Source organism: Rattus norvegicus, chromosome 3, assembly GCF_036323735.1.
Source record: "Rattus norvegicus strain BN/NHsdMcwi chromosome 3, GRCr8, whole genome shotgun sequence".
NCBI classification, from domain to species: Eukaryota; Metazoa; Chordata; class Mammalia; order Rodentia; family Muridae; genus Rattus; species Rattus norvegicus.
The window spans coordinates 53371769-53396983 of NC_086021.1; the positions used below are offsets into that span (position 1 = coordinate 53371769).

At 39.5% G+C, this 25215-nt stretch overlaps 1 long non-coding RNA gene across 5 annotated transcripts in view; it reads right to left on the reverse strand.

The window, feature by feature from the left end:
* The window catches only part of LOC108350372 (uncharacterized), a 59202-nt gene extending 34764 nt beyond the window's left edge, over positions 1 to 24438 (reverse strand). For 2 of the 5 annotated variants that reach the window (XR_010065185.1, XR_010065184.1), the window contains exons 1-2: positions 19462 to 24438; positions 18834 to 18915 (exon numbers count right to left, since the gene is read on the reverse strand). This is a non-coding gene — a long non-coding RNA (uncharacterized LOC108350372). Of the gene's footprint in view, positions 1 to 92; positions 12081 to 15348; positions 15923 to 18833; positions 18916 to 19461 lie in introns of those variants that run through there. The other 3 variants (XR_005502148.2, XR_005502147.2, XR_001837103.3) reach the window with 3 other exon arrangements.
* Positions 24439 to 25215: the final 777 nt, after the last annotated feature.

The window sequence follows — 25215 nt, forward strand, 5'->3', positions numbered from 1 at the left end:
TGGGAGAGGAAGACAGAGTCTCCTATTATCATTCTTCTCCAAAGAGCAACCTTCACCTTTACCTGGACTTAGCTGTGGCCAGGGCTCCATTTCCTGCCTGTAAGTCAGAAATTATATTGACCCAGTTCCTTCAGCACAACTCATAAGAAGCTGTTGACTATAACATGCTGTCCAATATAACATCTCCCATAAGTGCTTTGTGTTCAGTAAGAGGCCAAGACAGTCACTCATTTCTAAAGTTTAGGTACTATACGCCAAAGGTTTGCATCTCAGTTACGGCTAGGAGAATTCCATGTGCTTATAAGAGTGTCAATTTTAGTTGCCCGGTTACCTTAAATGAGTTAAATAATCCAATGAGGGTTTGTTTTGCTGCTGATAATTCTCTATGTTTTCATTTGAAATAGAAAAAAGCCCATGGGCTATTTTAGAGCTCAGAGACAAACACCAGTGTGGCTACCCACTGAAGGCTGGATCTATCTATGTGAGAACACATCTAAGCATAGCTGGATATTTTCCAACACACAGTTGGGAACAATATTTAGTCTGAGATGTCACTTGCTCACCCCTCTGAGCCATGACTGCTCTTGAGACAGCGAAAGGTGACTCTGGACATTCAGACAATGAAGACCAAAGACAGCTTCAAATTCCAACAGGAATTGTGATGGTGGAACTGAAAAGTCACGTGGTACCAGCCACTTCACATTCATATTCTGCAGCTTCTAGAAGTGTTCAGCATGCTTAATTTTCTCCCATTGCTGATATTAATAATGATAGCACTTAGCATTTCTAAAACACTTTTCGTCTTCAAAGCACTATATGAACATTACCTAATTAACTAACATTAACTAATTATAATTAAACTTGCCCTGGGCTTAGAAATCAGGAGAATTTGAAGAAGGGAGGGGAAAGGGAAGACAGGAAAGAAAAAAAAAAGAACACTTTCTAGACAGACAGGTTCCCCAAGTTTCAGACTGAATTTTTATTCAAATTATCACAGATTTTTAAACAGTCCTTGAGATAACCTAATAGGCCTCCCCTGCTTCCCAATGGTTAAATATTGATGAGAATGATGGTAAATGGTCTCCAAAAAAAGAAAATTATCATTTTTTATACCAACCTGAATTAATAGAAGAATTTAAATGTCACTTAAAAGTATTTCTCTGAAGCAACATGCTCTACCACACTGAGTCAAAGAAATCTCTTCTCCTAGAATGGCTTCCTCAATGTGTGTATGTGTATGCGCAGTACACACACACACACACACACACACACACACACACACACACACACACACACAAAACCACGCAGGCAAAGGCACATGAACATGCCCTGCTCTGTGGAGTCAGAATCCCTACTCCCAAGCTCTAAATGCAATGACCTCAGTGTCCTAACTCTTGAAGTCTGTTTCAGACACTTTAATATATTTTTTGAATTTCCTTTTTATTAACCTTAGCAAAATTTTTCAGTAATATGTCCCAGGATCAAATCAAACATCCTGTTTCCATAATTCCTAGACAGAAAAGCCATATAACCAAATGAGTCTATTTGGATGCGTACATTCTGGACACTTCCCTACATTTGTACTTGACGCAAGGCAGGTGGGGAAACAACACTTGAGGTCTCTTAAAAGTTCCCTGTTGTTTTCCTTCTCAAAACATCCAGATGAAATATGTGGCCGCGCTTGAGTGGAAGGCGGCTACGGCTTTGTTCTAGTCAGAACTTGCTGAAGCTCTCTCCTCAAGCTTAGTGTGCTGCGAGTTCTGTATCACAGAATAACTTACCATTCCCACTTCGCTCCTCTTCAAAGGTCAGTGCTTAACAGGATGGATGTGAAAAACATGGCAAAAAAAAAAAGGCCTAATTTAACTTGGTTTGGGTTTTCATTTTATTTCACACTGCTTGCTTGCAGTAGTAAAATCACCCTGTTTCCAACAATAAAGCCGACCTGTGGAATGTGGCAGAGAAATCATTATAACATGCCTGAATCCTTACAGGTTTGCTTGTGTAAAAACCTCCATGCTTGAAATGGATGTAATCTTCACTTCTCGGCGAGTCTCAGAGAAGAACAGGTATACCTCAGCTAACAGTCAGAAGCCTCCTATCAATCAACTAAGATAAGGACCTATATCACTTATCTCTGCTCAACTGGAACTTTTTATTATGCTCCTCCAATTGCAATATAACAAGAGCCTTCAGTCCCTACTCTCCTCTGGTCACCTCTACCTTCTGTCTCGCCGTAAGGCTCCCAAGAAGACATGCCTCAATTTTCTCTGCTGAAGCCTGAATTATATGCCAGAGATCATAGAAGACTGGGCATGAATGGGAGCTAGAATGACCATCCAAATACTCCATAAGAGACCACTGCTAGTCATGTGTCACTACCAGAGTTTTGGTTTCTCAGAGAGAATCATTAGGTTTATACTTTATACTTCACACACAAACATGTTTGAGTTCTTTGATCTCTTAAGAAAAATATCTCTCGATCTGAGTTTTTTTGTTGTTATTGTTGCTTTGGTGTGTGTCTGTCTGTCTGTGTCTATGTGTGTATGTCTGTTTATATCTGTAATTCTGTGTGTGTCTGTGTATATCTAATTCTGTGTGTGAGTGTGTGTGAGTGTGTGTGTGTGTGTGTGTGTGTGTGTGTGTGTGTGTGTGTGTGATGGTTTTATCAGCAGAGTTAATTCAAGGCTTGGAAAGTGTCCAATATCAAAGAAAGCTGTGGATTATAAAGAACTCAAGATATCAGGTTCTAAGGAGCAGCCCTGGGGCATCCCCAAACCCAGCCATCACAGATCTCCTCAAGAAATGTGAGACAAATATGAGGAACCACAAAAAAAAAAATCAAAAGAAAACATGATTTTGAAGAAAGATATTTAAAATCCCCTCTCTAGAAAGCTAATGGCATGTGCCATTTTTATTTGATGGCCTGAGGCAAAGTCACCTAACAGTGCTTAATGTTCACAGGACTGGGTCTTTATTTCTTAGTTGCTCCCAGGGAAGTCATGTGACACCTTATGACATCTATGGAAACTTGATTGCCAGTGTGTACAGATTTTAGGGTTTGCTCCCCTCCTCTAAGCCTTCAGAGAGATTTACTCCACAGGGTGAAACTTCATTTCTGAACCCTTCCTATTTGTCTTTCAAAATTTTAGTTTCCAGTGATATAAAGTCAGCCCAAACAACAGACTGCTTTCCACAATGAGATTATCCTCATGTACTCGTAAAGAAAAAAAAAAAAGAAAAAGAAAAAAGAAATATACTAAACACGATGAGCACTGAGCCTCAAAATATAACAAATGACACAGATTTGTATGTGATGGTAATGCAATCACAACATACATATTTGAAAGCCGAAACTCCCTGTGTATAGATAGGTTCAAACCCCAGCCTAATTGCACAGTATTTCTCATTATTTAAATTCATTGGCTAAACACTGTGGTTCCTGCTGAAAACTCAGGAAGCTGTGATGGGCAGGATCCCCGCACTTGTCCCTTTGATCTCCTCTGCTCGAGAGAGGATGAAGACTTTAATTAGAAGTTGAGTTTTGAATAACTTTTTCTGCATAAAGGTAAAATAACTTCAAAAGCTGAAACCTGTCATCTTTCAGATCAAGCTTGTTTACTTGGGGGTTTTGAAGCAAGGAAGGATCCTTCATAAGAAGGACTTTGATTGTTTTAGATTTCAGAATCTTGAACATACCCAAGCCATTCTTAAGAGCTATACCTTCCTCCCAGAGACGTCATCCTGTAAGCTTTCTCTAACCTACAATGTTCATCAAATCCAGGGTCAGAAGCCAACCCAAGAAGTTTTGGACAGAAAAAGTGAAACTGAAGACATGAGTAGTGAGTGAGCCCATCGCATGCTGTATTTCATTTATATGGCCCAAAAAATGTGGTGTTAAAAAATAATGTCTGTATCTTTAAATTGAAGATTTTCCTAGATTAATTATATGAAGAATCTAGGACTAAACTGAAAAGATCATTACAAAGCTACAAAAAGAAAAGAAAATCTTAGGAATTTTTATATCTCCATATATATTCTCAAGGTTTGTCTGGCAAATGCAAATATATGAAACAAAAATGGTTAGCAAATGAACCAACAATTCTCTACACTTGAAGAAATCTGTCTTTATACGGAATGTATCCATTGGCAAAAACCTGATTTTCTTTTTCTTCTAAAGGAATTATCATTGATAAAACTAACATGATGATTCCAAAATGATCAATAATAACAATGGATTTTCTGGTCTTAAGAAGCACTTAAAGGGAGCAAAAACCCAAAACAAATAAAGTCCCCCCATAAAGCCAAAAGTACAAAACCACAAACCTGCCCACGTGCCTTCACTGAAAGTCCAAGGAGCGGTATAACTATAGCCTGAGGTTCTAAACCAAGCCAAAATCAGCTTATGTGAAGAAGACAAATTGCCTGAATAGGTTTTTCTTTGTTTCTTACCCTTGTTGCTAGCAAGAGTGAGATATCCAAAGGGCTAAGAAGTTCATATTTTTGTAACTCTTTCTGCAACCCCACCATTCAACAAGCTTGGCCCAAAAAGAATTCGCTGAGAGCTAGAAATAGACAGTTCTTTGTCTTTCCAATCCCTTTCTAAGAAACAAAAATAAGAGACATCTTGAGACCATAGGACAGACTGCCACCTCTACACACCTCTGCCCACATCCCTGGTCTAAAGGGAAACTACACAGTGCCTCTGGACACAGGGATATAGGAACAGACAGCCGCTGGTACCCGCAGTTCTGGTCTGCGCCCAGGACCGAACTGAACCAGACAAACAGCTTCCTGCACCCAAATCCCATGAGGGAGAGAGCTGGACCCTCAGAAGTGTGGACACTCCTGAGAAGTCAGAGGAGACTACCGTCTGCCCACAGTCCAGACACAAGAGGGAATCGCCTAGTGCCAACTGTGCCCACTGGGTGCAAGGACCTAGGAGCAATGAGGGGCAGGACCCATTGATTCCTGCCCACGCCTAGAGCTGAAAGATAGGCTCAAGGAGTGCTGACACACATGAAATCAGAGCACCTGTTCTCAGAAAAGACTGAAAGAAAACAGGAAAACAGTTCTACAGGAGTGCTGACACAGAGGACTACATCAGGATCAAGTCACTCTCAGAAACAGCAAGACAAGCAAACACCAGAGACAACCCAATGGCTAAAGGCAAGCACAGGAAACTAAGCAACAGGAACCAAGACTACTTGGCACCCTCAGAGCCCAGTTCTCCCACCAAAGAAAATACTGGATATCCAAACACATCAGAAAAGCAGATTTAAAATCACATTTTTTGATAATGATGGACAGCTTTAAGAAAGACATAAAGAACTCCCTTAAAGAAATACAAGGGGAAAAAGTAAACAAGTAGAAGCCTTTAGAGAGGAAACACAAAAATCCCTGAAAGAATTAGAGGAAAACACATTCAAAAAGGTGAACAAATTGAAAATGGAAATAGAAACAATAAAGAAAGCACAAAGGGGGGGTTGGGGATTTAGTGGTAGAGCGCTTGCCTAGCAAGTGGAAGGCCCTGGGTTCAGTCCCCAGCTCCAAAAAAAAGAAAAAAAAAAGAGAAAGCACAAAGGGAGACAACCCTGGATATAGAAAACCTAAGGAAGAGACAAGGAGCTGTAGATACAAGCATCACCAACAGAATACAAAAGATAGAAGAGAGAATTTCAGGGCCAGAAGAAACCATAGAAAACATTGACACAACTGTCAAAGGTAATGTAAAACGCAAAAAGCTCCTAGCCCAAAACATACAGGAAATCCAGGACACAATGAGAAGATCAAACCTAAGGATAATAGGTATAGAAGAGAGTGAAGATTCCCAACTTAAAGGGCCAGTAAATATCTTCAACAAAATTATAGAAGAAAACGTTTCTAACCTAAAGAAAGAGATGCCCATAAACATACAATAAGCCTACAGAACTCCAAATAGACTGGACCAGAAGAGAAATTCCTCCCATCACATAGTAGTTAAAACACCAAATGTACAAAACAAAGAAAGAATATTAAAAGCAGTAAGGGAAAAAGGTCAAGTGACATATAAAGGCAGACCTATAAGAATTATACCAGACTTCTCACCAGAGACTATGAAAGCCAGAAGATCCTGGACAGATGTCATACAGACGCTAAGAGAACACAAATGCCAGCCCAGGTTATTGTATCCAGCAAAACTCTCAATTAACATAGATGGAAAACCAAGATATTCCATGATAAAACCAAATTTACACAATATCTTTCTACAAATCCAACCCTGCAAAGGATAATAGATGGAAAACTCCAACACAAGGAGAGAAACTATACCATACAGAAAGCAAGAATATAATTTCCTTGCAATTAAACCAGAAGAAAGACAAACATAATTCTACCTCTAACAACAAAAATAACAAGAAGTGACAATCACTACTCCTTAATATCTCTCAACATCAACAGACTTAATTCCCCAATAAAAAGACATAGACTAACAGACTGGATATGTAAAGAGGACCCAGCATTTTGCTGCATGCAGGAAACACACCTCAGAGACAAAGACAGACACTACCTCAGAGTAAATGGCTGGAAAACAACTTTCCAAGCAAATGGCCCCAAGAAACAAGCTGGAGTTGCCATTCTAATATCAAATAAAATTGACTTTCAATCACAAGTCATTAAAAAAGATAAGGAAGGACACTCCATATTCATCAAAGGAAAAATCCACCAAGATGAACTCTCAATCCTAAATATCTATGCTCCAAATGCAAGGGCACCTACATTCATAAAAGAAACCTTACTAAAGCTCAAAGCACATATCGCACCTCACACAATAATAGTAGGAGATTTCAACACCCCACTCTCATCACTGGACAGATCATGGAAACAGAAATAGACATATAGACACAGACATAAAGAAACTAGCAGAAGTTCTGAACCAAATGTGACCATATAATTGGTCACAAAACAGGCCTCAACAGATACAGGAAAATAGAAATAATCCCATGTATCCTATCAAATCACCATGCACTAAAACTGGTCTTCAATAACAACAATAATGACAGAAAGCCCACATATGCATGGAAATTGAACAATGCTCTACTCAATGACAACTTATTCAAGGAAGAAATAAAGAAATTAAAGACGTCTTAGAATTTAATGAAAATGACGATAAAACATTCCCAAACTTATGGATCACAATGAAACTGGAAAACGTATAGCTCTGAGTGCCTACAAAAAGAAACATGAGAGAGCATATGTCAGCAGCTTGACAACACACCTAAAATCTCTAGAACAAAAAGAAATAAATAAACCCAAGAGCAGTGGAAGGCAGGAAATAATCAAACTCAGGGCTGAAATCAACCAAGTAGAAACAAAAAGGACTACAAAAAAATCAACAAAACCAGGAGCTGGTTCTTTGAGAAATTCAACAAGATAGATAAACCATTAGCCAAAGTAACCACAGGTCACAGAGAGTGTATCCAAATTAATAAAATCAGAAATGAAAAGGAGACATAACAACAGAATCTGAAGAAATTCAAAAAATCATCAGATCCTACTACAAAAGCCTATATTCAACAATCCTGGAACTTCTGGAGGAAATGGACAATTTTCTAGACAGATACCAGGAACCAAAGTTATATCAGGAACAAATAAACCATCTAAAAAACCCCATAACTCCTGAAGAAATAGAAGCAGTTATTAAAAGTCTCCCAACCAAAAAAAGATACCAGGACCAGATGGGTTTAATGTAGAATTCTATCAGACCTTCACATAAGAGCTTATACCAATACTGTCCAAACTATTCCACAAAGTAGAAACAGATGGAGCACTACCGAATTCCTTCTATGAAGCCACAATTACTCTTATACCTAAACCACACAAAGACCCAACAAAGAAAGACAACTTCAGACCAATTTCCCTTATGAATATGGACGCAAAAATATTCAAATTCTTGCAAACCTAATCCAAGAACACATCAAACTGATCATCCATCATGATCAAGTAGGCTTCATTCCAGGGATGCAGGGTTGGTTTAATATATGGAAATCCATCAGTGTAATCCACTATAAAACTAACTCAAAGATAAGAACCACATGATCATTTCATTAGATGCTGAGAAAGCATTTGACAAAATTCAACACCTCTTCATGATAAAAATCCTGGAAAGATCAGAAATTCAAGGTCCATACCTAAACATAGTAAAAGCCATATACAGCAAACCAGTAGCTAACATTAAACTAAATGAAGAGAAACTTGAAGCAATCCCACTAAAATCAGGGACTAGACAAGGCTGCCCACTCTCTCCCTACTTACTCAATATAGTACTCGAAGTCCTAGCCAGAGCAATCAGACAAGAAAAGGACATCAAAGGAATACAAACTGGAAGGGAAGAAAAAAATATATCAGTATTTGCAGATGATATGATAGTATACTTAAATGACTCCAAAAGTTCCACCAGAGAACTACTTAACCTGATAAACAACTTCAGCAAAGTGTCAGGGTATAAAATTAATTCAAACAAATCAGAAGCCTTCCTCTACTCAAAGGATAAATAGGCTGAGAAAGATATTAGGGAAATGACACCCTTAACAACAGTCCCAAATAATATAAAACATCTACGTGTGACTTTAACCAAGAAAGTGAAAGATCTGTATGACAAGAACTTCAAGTATCTAAAGAAAGAAATTTAGGAGGATCTCAGAAGATGGGAAGATCTCCCATGCTCATGGATTGGCAGAATTAATATAGTAAAGTTGGCCATTTTGCCAAAAGCAAGCTACAGATTCAATGCAATACCCATCAAAATTCCTACTCAATTCTTTATAGAGTTAGAAAGAGCACTTTGCAAATTCATTTGGAATAACAAAAAACCCAGGATAACTAAAACTATCCTCAACAATAAAAGGACTTCTGGGGGAATCACCATTCCTGACTTCAAGCAGTATTACAGAGAAATAGTCATAAAAACTGTATGGTATTTGTACAGAGACAGGCAGATAGATCAGTGCAACAGAATTGAAGACCCAGAAATGAACCCACATCTATGGTCACTTGGTCTTTGACAAAGGAGCTAAAACCATCCAATGGAAGAAAGATAGCTTTTGCAATAAATGGTGCTGGTTCAACTGGAGTTTCGCATATAGAAGAATGCAAATTGATCCATTCTTATCACCCTATAAAAAAGTCCAGGTGGATCAAGGACCTCCACATCAAACCAGGTACACTCAAACTAATAGAAGAAAAAGTGGGGAAGTGTCTTGAACACATGGGCACTGGGGAAAATTTCCTGAACAAAACACCAATGGCTTATGCTCTAAGATCAAGAATCGACATATGGGACTTCATAAAACTGCAAAGTTTCTGTAAGGCAAAAGATACTTTCATTAGAATAAAATGACAACCAAAAGATTGGGAAAAGATCTTTACCAATCCTACACCTGATAGAGGGCTAATATCCAAAATATACAAAGAACTCAAAAAGACTCCAGAGAGCCAAATAACCCTATTAAAAATGGGGGAACAGAGCTAAACAAAACATTCTCAGCTGAGGATTATTGAATGGCCAAAAAGCACCTAAAGAAATTTTCAAGCTCCTTAGTCATCAGGGAATTGCAAATCAAAACAACCCTGAGATTTATCTCACACCAGTCAGAATGGCTAAGATAAAAATCTCAGGTGACAGCAGATGCTGGTGAGGATGTGGAGAAAGAGAAACACTCCTCCATTGTTGGTGGGATTGCAAACTGGTACAACCACTCTGGAAATCACTCTGGAGGTTTCTCAGAAAATTGAACATTCCATTACCTGAGGACCCAGCTATACCTCTCCTAGGCATATACCCAAAAGATGCTCCAACATATAACAAGACACATGCTCCACTATGTTCATAGCAGACTTATTTATAGTAGCCAGAAACTGTAAAGAACCCAGATGCCCTTCAACAGAAGAATGGATTAAAAAAATGTGGTCCATCTACGCGATGGAGTACTACTCATCTATCAAAAACGTGATTTCATGAAATTCATAAGCAAATGGAATGAACTAGAAAATATCATCCTGAGTGAGGTAACTCAATCACAAAAACACACTTGGTATGCACTCATTGATAAGTAGATACTAGCCAAAAAGTTCAAAGTACCTAAGATGCAATCCACAGACCACAGGAAGCTCAAGAAGGATGACCAAAATGCGGACACTCCCATTCCTTCTTAAAAGGGGAAAAAATATCCATAGGAGGGGATATGGAAGCAAAGTTTAGAGCAGTGACTCAAGGAACGGCCATTCAGAGCCTGCCCCACATGTGGCCCATATATATACAGCCACCAAAACTAGATAAGATTGATGAAGCTAAAAAAATGCATGCTGAAAGGGACCGGATGTAGATCTCTCCTGAGAAACACATCCAAAGCACGTCCAATATAGAGGTTAATACTAGCAGCAAACCACCGAACTGAGAACAGGACCCACTTGGGGGGATTAGAAGTATTGAAAGAGTTGAAGGAGCTTGCAACCCCATAAGAACAAAATTGCCAACCAAACAGAGCTTCCAGGTACTAAATCACTACCGAAAGACTAACCCAGGGCTCCAACTGCATATGTAGGAGAGAGTAGCCTTGTTGGGGCACCAGTGGAAGGGGAAGCCCTTGGTCCTGCCAAGGTTGGACCCCCAGTTCAGGGAAATAAATGGGGGCAGTAAGGGGGATGTACGGGGGGAATACCTGTATGGGGGAGGGGATAGGAGCTTATGGACCCGAAACTGGGAAGGGGAATAACATTTGAAACGTAAATAAAGAAATATATCTAATAAAAATCTTTTAAAAAAAAACAAACAAAAGTAAATCATTCTCTATTTATCAACCTTGAGAGTATTAACAAATTGTACATTTTATTTCAGTGGGAAACTTATAAGTCTTTCCAACGTGCATCTTGTAGGGCTAGCTGTTTTTCTATAAAGAAACACCTAGTTTGGGGGCCGATTATAATAGCTATCCTGCCCTGATGTCAATCATATTGAAGAGATGTTTGTCCGGCTCACTGCTGGTCTTTCCTTATCTACGATGTCCCCAGCAACCTGGAACACAGACTAACACCAGTGCCCTAAGAATCTGCACTATTAGCTCACACGTCATGTATCTCTATGGAGTTTGAGCAGGCTGAGAGCGTGCATCGTTATCTTGAAGCAGAGAAAGAAGGGACTACTTGGGAATAGTGTGGTATCTTAGTTGGGGTTTCTACTGCTGTGAAGAGACACCATGAGAGAGAAGATGGCTCTGAATTACTACCCTCATTTGATCCTTCCCCCGAAACATCTTAAGAACAGTGTTTTGAAAACTCTCTTCAATGCTGTTGGAAGACAGGAACGTTCCAATGTTCTTCTGGACTCAGACTTCCTACTCAACTTCCCAGAGCTGCGGCCAGTGAGTTGTCATTCATTTTATTTCAGGATACTCATGCATAAAATAAAGAGGTCTAGCTGATTGAAAGTACCAAAGACCATACTAGATGCTCTGACCAGTGACACATACCGCAAATGGGTAGATAGGTTCTTGATGTCGTCTAGACCTTGCTTGGCATTTGTTAATTCTGTTCAGAGGTTACTCATACTAGGATACTTAGACATGTTTGCAGATGCCATTTTAACTGGTGCCCTAGCAGATTGAACATCTTACTCCAACAGATGGTGAAGGTTTGCTCGAAGAGAATCATACTATTAAGTTTGTGCTTCATTTACAAACTCAAATTGTTTGACTCTGAGATGTTAGAACCTTTTTCACTCAATAAATCTTTCACTGGAGATTTGTACTTTAATTAATTGTTTATTAACAAAACATGATAATTTGATTCATGTCAAAGATTTTAGGAAAGGGATGAGTTACCAATCCGGATATCATTTTCAGAGCACTCTCAACCATCGCTCTTAATTACCATTATCTTAGTTACTATTGCTGTGAAAAGAGACTAAGACAACTTATAAAAGAAAGAATTTATTGGGAGCTTGCTTACAGTTTCCAAGGGTGAGCCTATGACCATCACGTCAGGGAGCACGTCCTCAGGTAGACACGTATGGAGCTTGAGCAGTAGCTGAGAGAGTATGTCTTTATCTTGAAGCAGAGAAAGAAGGGATTTGTTGGGAATAGTATGGTGTCTTAGTTGGGGTTTCTACTGCTGTGAAAGAGACACCCTGACCAAGGTTTCCACTGATAAAGAAAACATGTTTAATTGGTGCTGGCTTATGGTTTCAAAGGATTAATCCATTATCACTATCAAGAAGCACAATGGCATGCAAGCATTCATGGTGCTGAAGGCAGAGTTGAGAGTTTATGTCTTGATCCTTAGGCAGCTCAACCATGCCATATTAAGCCTATCTTGAGCATTGGAGAGCTCAAAGCCTGTCTCCACAATAACCCACTTCCTCCAACAAGATTACCCTTACTCTAACTAGGCCATACCCCCTAACAGTGCTACTTCCTATGGGCCAGGCATTCCCACACATTAGTCCACAGGGCTATTCCTAATCAAACCAATGCACATGGGTTTTTGAAACCTCTAAGCTCATCTATAGTAATATAACTCCTCCAGGAAGTGCATACCACCTATGTGGTGATCTGAATATGCTTGGCCTTAGGGATTGGTACTATGAGGAAGCATGGCCTTATTGGTAGAAGTGTATCACCGTGGGGGTGCACTTTGAAGCTCCATCCAGTACCAAATAGTCAGTTTTCTCCGGCGACAGTCAGATCAAGATGCAGAACTCTCAGCTCCTCCTGGCCCATGCCTGCCTGAAAGCTGCTATGCTCCTGCCTGGATGATAATTGACCTCTAAATCAGCCCCAATTAAGTGTTGTCCTTTATAAGAGTTGCCATGGTCATGGTGTCTCTTCACAGCAATAGAAACTCTTACATAGACATCCTGATTCTATCCAAACAACTCCTCTAATTAGAATTGTCTAATCCAAGCATTCAAACACATTTTGAGTCGTTTTTATTCAAACCACCACATTGTCATATCACTGTCTCTCAAACACTCCATCACATCCTGTCACCCATCATATCACGAGCCCTCATTAGCCTTTCACCAACCCTCATGCACTTTTCCCTACCCTTGACCCACCTCCCACTACCACTTATCCACGCCATCACTATCCCTCACCCATCTCGCTATTACTCCCATTCACTTCTCATTACCCTCCAATCACCACCACCCAACCCATCCATGATCTTTTACCCTGGCATGACTAGCACTTCTCTCTATCAAGTATAAACTGGTTGGTTCATTCATAGGCATGCATTTCCTCTAACTATGTATTCTATTCATTGTGTGTCTGCACCTCAAAGTAGAATAGAATTTTGTGAGACTAAGAACTTTGCTTGCTTTATTTACTTCCCTGTGATCAATGAGTAGGAAAATAACTAGCACGTTTGCAGGTGCTACATATTATAAACTGACTTAATTTATCTTGGGCTAGTATATGGACTTTTAGAAGATATTAATAATTATAGCATTTAATAGTTCAAAATGTGCATTCACATTCATGTTATCTCAGACAAAGGGGAAAATGTCAAAAGGAAAGGAGAAAAACAGACATGGAAACCAGAGCCTTCCAGACCTCTGTCAGCCAGGGGATGTGGCTTGAAGACCAGCAACATAAACACCATAAAGTGTTCACCTCCACATTGTCAAAAGTGGATGCTCTCAGTCCTTGCCCAGAATTTGCTGAATCAGAATCATATTTAGCACAAGCAAAAAGTGTTCAAACATACTGCAACTTTTAGAGGAACTAGGAGCTACTGCAAGAACCTACCCAGGAAAACAGTATTTGTTTGAAAACACCAAACTGCTTTCCCTACCATAGGTTTCTAGCAGCCATAGGGACAGGGCAAGGAGAGAGTGGGTGCTGGCAATTCCTTCAGATCCCTTGGGGTTTCAACGAAACTCCAAGACCGCTTACCCAGCTCTTAGGAACATTCTTTTCTTGCTCAGTGATGCTTAAAATTTCTTTAACAAGTAAGAAAAATTATTTTTATTTGCAAGCCAGAAATTTTTAAAAATGTAAAGTGAAATTTATTTAAAAAGATAACGTATACACAGAAACTTAGTCATGCTAAGGTAAAATCCAGCAACAAGAATGAAAGACAGATCAGATTTCTGCAAGTTTTCTTGGAAAGGGAGAAGGCAGGAGAAGAAGGAGAGCTTCAGTGCTTTTAAGTTATTCACTAGGGAAATAAATATGACAGAAAGGGGAGGCGTAGGAGTGAGAAAAATAGAATTTAAGGTCCTGACAGTGTAAGAAGAATTCTATGTCCTTTGAATCAAACGAAAATAATATATTCTTTTTCACATAAATTTACAAAGCTTTAAAAATTCTAACTTTGTGGAACAAAGTGCTTCATTCTCGGTTTTGGTAATCCCAGTACTATCCAATAATGCCAAATAATTTACAGCCCACTGCACTCCATCCTAGCATGGGAAGACACAGCCCCGGGAGGCAGGTTGAGAACAAGAACTAGATCATTGCCGTTTGGAGAAATCAGGATAATGAAAGCGCTTTTTCTGGGAACTCAACCTGCTACCAGCTGATAGTCATCGTGAGAGGTACTTTTCTATAAATCATTGTAATTTCAAAGCCAAATGCTTTAAAACTCCTTTTGCCAGATCAAATCAAACTGGCTCTCAGTTGGTGGAAGGCCCAGATGTGAGTTTCATAGCAAACATCAATTACTATCTAATCCATCACTTGTAATGACTGAATGTGCTCAATGTCTTTCCCAAAGCCAGTGTCATGGAAACAAATAACAGCACCTAGGTAGGAATGGAATAATAAAAAAAGAAAACCTGCACTAGTCACTGTCTGCAAGGCATGAATTGAGCATGTATAAGCACATGCTCTGTTCGGCCTTTTAATCTTAAACCGTATCATCTCTTGAGCTATTTAAAGCCCAAGCTGTAAGCAACCAAAGTTGTTGCTATGGCAAAATGTCAATCTCTCTATGAGCTCCTTATCTGGTAATAACCAAAATTTCCCAAGCAATGGTGTCTCTGCAACCATGCTCGTTAACCTCGGTGACCGCCACTTGCTTCTGCCTCCACATGAGAAGTGTTGGATTATTCGTGTCCTTCATATCATAGGATGCTTTCAACAGACAGAAACGCTGCGAGTCTATAAAATGTGAATAAGCTTACATCAACATTAAACCATACCGTATGCCAGTTGAAACAAACAACAACAAAATATTGTCACAGCAGACTTCCTAGTCTAGTAGTCACCCCAGTGGGGTGTGTCCTCCGAGACTTCATTTTCTATTTGGACAAGCTTATTGAACATGGTGAAGTATTTTGAGGAGGTCGACAAGAATCAGCACATCTTTCACATCACTGCAATTTACTTAGGGTTCGCTCTGTGCTGGGGATTACTCTGTATGTGTCTCCTGTAGTCACTTCTTCCTTCTAAATTGGTACCATGGCAGGTTCTTGTATTACTTGGTTTACAAATGAAAGAACTGAGGTCAGGGTGGTTAAGGAACTTGTGTGAGGTCATATATCAAACTGCGTTGGGGGCTTAACGTGTTATCTATTCCACCCCACCTTGTTGTGTTTCTTAGGTTTTGACACATACAGACACACCAGCATCCCTCACCAGCTACAGTGTAATCAGAAAGAAAACCAAATGGATGTAAGCGGCATACTGGGGAGGCTTATTTGCATGAAGCACTTCAGCAGTCGGAAAATACCATGCACGAGGTTGGTCCTGGACATACCCGGGTCTGTGTTTCAGAGTTACGATGTAGAATCTGCGAATTCCTGTGAATTCCAATATTCTGTTTGAGGAGATGGTCCAGATAGCACATTCAACTGGAAATCAGCTTGACGGGAGCTCTCATGGGCTGCTCATTCCAGGCACTGCAATCTTAACTGTGCCACTGAAAAGCAAGGACTTCATGCAGACTGCATATGATTCATGTCAAGCATAGATTCGAGGATATGAAATGAGAATAGGCATTTTAAGGAAAAGTGGGGATCTGCACATATACATGCACAGAAGTCATAGTCATGTGACCTTACACTACCCATATATTTTTCTTTTACTTTAATTCTACCCATTCAATATTTGATCATGACTCAGGCAGACAGAGCTGAGACAAATGCTATAGCTCCCAATGTGGTCTCTCCTTCCACTGCCTGTCTCCTCCATCCTTGCTGTCCCTGTCCTTAATGGGATCATTTCATCAGGCAAAAATTTCACATTGCTAAGCCTAGAAAATGCCCAATCTGTCCCTTTGCCCCTGCTCACGGCGTGGCTTATCTGTATCTATTTATATCAGCAGTAGTCCTAAGTCTTGCTTCTTCTGCAGGTTCACAGAGCTTCTCCCCAGGTAAGATGCTTTATTCAACTGGTCTTCAGAGCTACTCTTTTTTTTTTTAAAGCTCCATTCTTTTTTTTTAAATTTATTTTTTAAGATTTTATTTTATTGTATATGAGTACACTGTAGCTGCCTTCAGATGCACCAGAAGAGGGCATCAGATCTCATTACAGATGGTTGTGAGCCACCATGTGGTTGCTGGGATTTGAACTCAGGACCTCAGGAAGAGCAGTCGGTGCTCTTAACCACTGAGCCATCTCTCCAGCCCCACAGAGCTACTCTTGACTACATGGTCTACTTCAGTTGTCTCCCTGTCTTGCCCATCTGTGACCTCCCTGAGGTACTGGATGGGTATCTACTTAGCTAGTTTTGCTCCTTTCATTGAAAATGAGTATTTTTCATATTGGACATACACGGGATGATTGCTCATCTCCCTACTAGGAGGAAATGATACCAACCTTCCTTCTTTTCATCCTAATGGTTTATTTTTGAAACCAAACATTCTTACTGACTCATCAAAGAGTTAGCACAGGATGGACCTAAGCTCAGAGAGAAAGTAATTATTTTCCAGTCTACTTTAGGTACCTCACGCAGGACAGAATTAAACGCACACACCAAGAAATCATCTGAGAGTCACTTTGTGTGGCTCTGTGTGAGGGAACCCGGCTTCACTTAACCTTGTCAGTAGTGTCTAGCTTTTCCTTGATCCCTGAAGAGATTTAACATACTTTGGCATTAGAGCTAGAAATATTTTAAAATCCCATGAAGTTGTTAATGCTGACCAGGGAGAGAAAAAGTTCCTCAGAAATGTTTATATAAACTAACTAAAAACAAGACTAACTTTCAATTTCTAGATCTGCTAGAGAAGTTCTTTGGCATATATATATATATATATATATATATATATATATATATATGGTGACATTGCATCATTGGGCTTCATAAAAGAATGTTGTCATTATTTTATAGGTTTAGGCTGTGAAATTGATTCTTTTGAATGCTGGACTGGACATGACATATGACCTATTTCTCTTCAGGCAAATGGCACCTTGATTTTCCTTTGGGGTCCTGTTACTCCCTTGGTTCTTTTGGTCCTGGGGTTATATAAGGAGATTCCTGTATTTATGTATATAAAACTAGAGCCAGTATTTTGCATTAGAAATAGATTTAAAAAATATTGGTTCATTCCCTTAGATAGTTGAGACATTAGAGGTCGGAGATCACACAAATAGTATTAAAAATAAAGACAACCTAAAACCTAATCCAGGATTCATTTGCAAGTAAAGAAGGCTTAATTTAAAATTGGTGAAGTCAAAGGGAGAAAAAAAAAACGTATACCTTAACAATAAAGTAGTAATACAAGGAAAACTGAATCAAGCTTATAAATACCAGCATCTGGGTACAGTTTCTCCCTTCCATGTTTAAAAACTTGGGTTGACTGTACTGTCAGGTAGACCACATTCTCCCAAGGCCCTTGGACTTCTTGTTTACTTTTACCTACCCCTACCAATCACTGCGCAAAGAGATCATCTCTTCTCACTTCTAAAAAATGCCCAAATATTGGCAAGGTTATATGCCCATTCCATATCCATAAGACAGCAGAGCAGGTTAGAGGGAGACGCCACATACAATCTCCTCACATACTCCCAGGACTGAAAGAACTGGGGAGTATCAGGTCCCCAAAGTGAAATCAAGGTGTCATTTGCCTGAAGAGAACTATGTCATGTCCAGTCCAGTATCCAAATGAATCAATTTCCCAGCCTACACCTATAAAATGATGACAGCATTCTTTTATGAAACCCAATGATGCAATGTCACCACTGCAACTCTGGACAAAGCAGTAAGTGAAAGCATACATTCACAAACACATTAGAATGGGAGCTTTTCCATTTCTATAACCAGAAAGTATGTGTGTCACTCAGAAGGGAATTAAAATCTGGATCCTTTCAGAAACTTTGGTAAATCGGTAACTCCATTCTGCTGTCATCGGCATCCAAATACATGATACCATGTCAGAGAGGGCCTATTCCTTTCACATCCATTTACTCTAGCCCTGACATTACACCATATGGTGTGAGCCAAGTGCAACTTGTATGCAAATGGGTAAATGAGCTAAAAATGCCCATTCACAATGGCTCTCATTTCTACTTAACTGTGAACACTAGATTGCTGCAAACACCAAAATAATAGGGCTGCTAATGAGGAGAATTGCTCATCATGTACTACACTATCAACTCTAATGCTCAGTCATAATGGTTATTATTTATTGATATCTTATGTGTATGCAAAGCAGTGGCTGAAGCCAAAAGCAGCCTTTTAACAGAGCCCAAGTTTATTAAGTCGTGAAGACTTATCTCCTTACATATTTAAAACAAATTTTTTTACTCCACATCTCTGTGATCTGAGACATCCTGAGAGAAAAGGCAGAGGCGGAGATTTAAAAAGTCAGAATGCTCTTCTGCAGTTCATCCTATAAGAAGGTAGAACAAACTTACCAATGAAAGCTTGTGGCACTGGTAAGCATAGAGACAATCAGGCACTTTCTTTCACCATCAATGGGAATGCCTTTGATCCAGCCTTTGGAAGAGGAATTTGACACGACATATTAAATTTTTAAAAGCTTATATCCTTTGACTCAGCAGGTCTACTTCTGAGAATCAGGCCCATAAAAATTAAATTACCAGTCCATATGACATACACAACAAGGGTGTTTATTGCAATGGTGTTATTGGTAATGGCAGAAACTTTAAGCAACTTATATTTCTACAAAGGGTGGAGAAGGTGAATAGACTATAATGCAAACTTATGGTGCCAGTTATCATGTGGCTATTAAAATAATGAGTCCTGTTCACATGTCATCTTGGAGATGTGTGCACAATGGAGTATTGAATGAGAAATGCAAGTCGCAAGGGAGGACAGGTTGGTAGACAGACACACACATTCATAGCTTGATCACATCTTTAAAAGAAGCATAGAAATTGAGTTCTGACTTTGTAATTTAAGTGATATTGCCCTCTATTTCTTCATCTATGCAATAAAGCTAATCTTTTGTAAAGATCAGATTAGATACTGGTGAAATCACTTGTGAGCAGTAAAAAGTGTTAAAATATCATAAAACGATACCATTATAGACTATCCTTTCTCAGGGCTGGAGAGGTGGCTCAGCAGGTAAGAGTACTTGTTGATCTTCCAGATGACCAAAGTTTAGTTTCCAGCACCATGCAGAAGTTACAACTACCTGAAACTCCAACTCCTGGGGGTCAATTTCAAAATATTAATTATATAATCCACAAACATTAGAGGTCTTTCACTTTTCTGAAGTATTCCTCAATCTTTTCAGAGATTTGATGTGTTTATTCTAAAACTTATATTTCTACCCACAGATAAGAGAATCTGTCACTGTGCATTAAAGATGTGGAAGTTTCTCCTTGCAGTAACTAGACCATTAGAGGAAGCCACGACTGGTCATAATGCAGAACCAACTCATTGGCAGTGACAGCCCCAATGCACAAATCTACAACACAACGCCTGTACTCAGACATATGGAAACAGAAGATAGAAAGATTATAAGAGTCAGAGGATCAGGAAGTCTGCTTTGAAATTGTATTTTCCAGAAATGACAGGGAAACTATACCTATGATACCTCAATAATAAGATTCCCCTAGCCAAGACCTGAACAATGACAATACAAGAGACGTATTAGCATATGAGGAGGAAACCTCATCTGAGTCACACCTCTAGACAAAGAACTATAGGCAACCAGTGACTGCTGAGAGAGGGAGAATGAGTATTTCCCAGGGATCAGTCCTGAAATTACACACACACACACACACACACACACACACACACACACACACACCACACACACACACACACACACACACCACACACACACCACACACACACACACACACACAACTAAATAAATTCAGCACACTGTATTTATGTATTTGTTTGTGTATATAACAATAATAATCAAAGAAAAAGAAAGCATCAATCTAAGAGGGAGTGAGAGGGCATATGGGGAAGAGTCGGAGGGTGGAAAAGAAGAAGGAAGTGATGTAATTATATTCTAATTAAAATAAAAAATAAGAATGAACAAAACAGATGGTCTCATGCAAGCCTGAGGTTTGGGCTCCACAAAGTCCTCCAAAAGAAATATTGACTTGCGAAGTAAGTATTTTAGATTTATCTATGCTACTACCAACCATCTCCTTGGGTCTCCTATTGGATGTAACCAGATACACAAAAGAGATAACAAATGGTGAAATTTAGTTAATACAGCTGCAGATCACTCAGCCCATGCCAGAAAAATCTGTGCATGAGTTCCCCAAAGGAGCCATGCAATCCATTCAATACTTCCAGACTAATAGGATTATGTTTATTTTGATGCTCAGTTAAGCAGCTGACCATAGCAGATAATAGCTTTAAAGGAATATGGTTATATTAGGAAGTTTCCACTTTTTAAAATCAATGCATCTCTCTTTGCGTAGATTTTTCTAGAGGATTTTAATCATATGATAACCCAGTCTTATACTGTGTCTTTAGAACCTGATGACATACACATCTATCTGAGCTCTACCTCATTCAAGGATGTAGTTTTTTAATGCCTCAGTTCTTTCTGTTGCAAAATGGGAGTAATGCTAATATCCACGCTTAAGACTGTGATGGTTAAATGAATTGAAACATTTAAGAGCATAAATACATTATCTAATAGATACTAAATAAATATGTTGTTATTATCCTAATCTTTCAGTTTAACAGGTTTATATTCTTCCCCATATTGATTCTGCCGTCTTTGGAACCATCCAGCCAAAGCCATCCAGCCCTATCAAATGAGCATTCTTTAGCATAGCTGATCATCATTCCAAATAAAGAAACAGTGATTTCTTATTTCCAATGTTTTCATGGTAGTTCATAGTGATAAATATCTTAACATTTATATAGCAATCATTTGTGTATCTTAAGATTTATTTATTTTACTGTAGGTACATGAATGTCTTTCCTGCATGCATGTATATGCACTGCTTACATGCCTGCTGTATCTCCTGAAATGTGGAGTTACAGATGGTTTTGAACCACCTGGGCATGGAACCTAGGCCCTCTGGAAGAGTAATAAGTGTGCTTAATTGCTGAGCCAGCTCTATTTCTTGATTATATCTGGGTTAAGATATACCTGCAGAAAGAGGATAGAGGAAGAAGAAAAAATATATCAGCCTTCAGGCATGTTTCTATGTAAGCAGACTTAAGTCCATGACTACATTGTTACTTATTCCTTTCTGAACCCCTTTTAGGACTTGGCATGAAGCTCTTCATCCAGACATTCAATACCCCTTGAGATTTATTCTCCAAATTCACTTAGAGATCATTATACAAAATTCTCTATATTCAAATTAATCTATAAAAATTCAAATTTGTATAACTCAGTCCCCTAAGCAAATCACTTCATTTTAGAGTCATGATACTAATAAGGCAAATTCTAACTAAAAAAAATAAAAATCCAGGAAAACCCGCTTTTCAATGACATTTTTAGAACATCAAATTTTCCCTATGAATCATATGTTCATAAACTATGTGCCCCTAAACATTTAGTTCCTCTGACTCACTCTGAAATACCCTGACAACTTCTCCATTGAAATTCAGCATTTCCCAGTACTGTAAGATCATTCTTGTCTCTAATTAGTTCCCTTCCCATTGTCAAAATGTAATAGCAATGATCTCTCTGTATCTAGAAATTCTAGAATGAAGCTCACAGCTGGACCTCTAACTGCCCACTTCTGTTTTCTCCTTTTCAGGTGTCCCTCTCTTAACCTAACACTGGACTTCTCCCATCCTTCTGCTCCCCACTTTTCTCAGAAGGCATTTTCTACTTCAAATTATTAGCAGCTGTATAAAGCTCTGTTTCCCTCTGTATTAGAAAGGGGAGCCGGGTACAGAATTGTACTATGTGATCATGGAGGCTGGAGCGTCTTAAGACTTTCAGATGGGCAACTAATTGGAGAACAAGGAGAGGCAGTGGCGTGAGCTCAAGTCTAAAAGCTGACAAATTTGAAACCCAAGAAGAATAGATATTTCAATTTTCATTAGAAGGTCAATAGAGACCATGTCAACTCAAACAGTTGAGTGCAAAGCATTTTCTTCAGAACCTGACAGCCCTTGTCATTTTTTTTTTAGACCTTCACTAGGATGGATACAGGTCACCAGCATGAGGTAGACCAATCTGTTTTCATTGGCTTGGTTTCCTAGAGCTTCTCCAGAAACATCCTGCACACACACACACACACACACACACACACACACACACACACACACACACACCAAATACATTGGCATTGCAGTGGCCCAGGCAAGCTGAAACATGAAACTACCTATCATACCAGCTATTTAACCCTTGTGTTCTGGCTCTGTTCTCTGCCCTCAGGGTCTGCTTAAATAATTGCACCCACATTTCCTAAGGTATGTGAATTGACTCAGTCTTCCAAAGCACAGCCAGTTTTCCCATTACCCGCCTCCTCTCCTAACACCCCTGGGAGGCTGCACTGTGCCTAGGGTCACTGTATACACACAGCTTAGTCCACATAGAAGAAAACTTGAATCTGAAATGCTTCCTCTCAGTGGATCTTCCCTTTATGGCCAGCATTAGTTACCACTACCACCCTCCTACTGCCCTGCTTCAGAGTCTGAAATTCATTCCTTTGCATATTTTTTTATTCTATTACTACAAGTCACACTGGGCTGTTAGTCTTCTATACTAACAAGTTTCTTTGCTACACATTTATTGAATTAATTAAATTTCTAGAAAGTTCACTCTTTGTTTTGTCTAGCACATAAGTGGCACTCAGGGCTAGAGCATTTATGGAAGGAGAGCAAGACGGGTGCTAATTTGTCATCATAAAAAGCACTTTAAAAGCCCACACCTTCCAAGTAGACCCTTACTGACCATAATCAAACTTTCAGGCTGGACGAAGTAAGTGACTTCAGAGAACTGGAAGTTTTACCTTGGTGGCCTTGCACGAACCCAGACTAAATTTGAATTTAAAGTCATCCTTTGAAACCTCGCTGGAAATACTAACAGTATGGCTGGGACGGATCTCTGGCTGGCAGAATGGCAAGTCGTGTATCCTCTCTGCCCTCGATTTCTCATATGCGAAATGAGGAGCCCTGACTCACTTCTCAGGATGGCTGCCTGTGTCTAATTAATTAGCACGAATCCGAAAGACAGACTGCAGAATACCTTTGCTCATTCCCCTCAGTATTCAATGTTCCCTGCCCGATGTAATCTATGCTCCTTTTCCATCCATAATATGCTTTTATCATCACATACAGACACTTTCCAACACGGGCGCAGACTTTAGTTTCCTGTTTTTACTGCTGAAGTTGTTAAAGTCTCGTGTTCTCCTTATCAAATATTCGCCAAGGTGCTTGCTTAGTTCAAAGAGCTTTAGAGGTCCTGTGTCAAAAGACTTTACTTCCCACGAGCACATATGTGGTCAAAGAACCCACATCAAACTCAGTTTTACTTTCCCTCCTCCAAAGCACCTTCTGTGGCTAGACAAGAGATGATAGAAACCTCATCCCAGAACATCAAACCCTGCCAGGCACATTTCCATCTGTCCTGTCAGAGATTGCCAGAGAGCTTTCCACCATTGTAACATAAACTAGTCAAAACTCCTTGCAAGCTTAACGAAGAGTGAGAATGGTAGTAGTCCCTACTTTAAATGTTCTCCAGAACAATGGGAGCACACCTGAGAAGAAAACAAACTAATGCATAACAGTGATGTGTTCAGGATCTACATTCAAAACACACACACACACACACACACACACACACACACACACACACTCACACACACAGAGGGGGCAGAAGGGAGTGGTGGAGTGGGGGGGAGAGGAGGAGGGGGAGAGATTCAGCCTACATGGTAAAGAATCCTACTCTTAAGAAAGATTGGGAAGTGGTAGCACACACCTTTAATCCTAGTCCTCAGGAGGCAGAGACAGACAGAGCTCTGTGTTCAAGGCCAGCCTGTTTTACAAAGTGAGTTCTAGGACAGCCAGGGCTATATATTGAGATTCTCTCTCAAATAGACAGACAGACAGATAGATGATAGATAGATGGATAGATAGATTAACAGATAAATAGATACATTTATAGATAAATAAGAAAGAGGAAGGAAGGGAAGGAGGGAGGGAGGGAGGGAGGGAGGGAGGGAGGGAGGGAGGGAAAAATGCCTTGAACACTGAAAGATAAAGGAGCCTTTACAGCAGAGCCTAGAGTCCAGAGTTGGAAGAGAAACCAAAGTGACACCAAGAAGGAAGTGTTGGTGCCAAGAGCTTCGGTGTGAATTATACAATGAGTAGATGGATGGTCATCCAAATCAAACACAATGCCATGTTGACATTGGAGTAAGGAAAGTCTGGTGACTGTGTAGATGAAGCACATTAGTGATGTGCACGCTTGTTCTCCTTCGACGGCAAAACCTACATCACTATGATAGCCTTTTAGGCTCTGTCAGCTGACACTTTGTTAACGAATTAACCTGTGTAAATTGCACAATATCTCACCAATGATCCTACTTCATAATGTCCCCCAGTGTCCTTAGGACCTCCACATACCCCACAACCAGATCTTTGCCTGATTTTCTTTCCATGTTTGCCCCAAATAGCATGTCTGGATCATGCTTGAGTAGTGGTGTTCGACATGGTAATGAATTTTTTTTTCTTAAGAAAGCTATGGAGTACTGATTAAAACTAATCCAAGAAAGCTTTCTAAAATAAATTCTTCATTATGCCAAATAGAATTTGCTTTCTAACTAAAAAGTCACTGCCTCTGTAAATATGTCACTGAAAAACATTAACAAAATAACATATTGACAATTT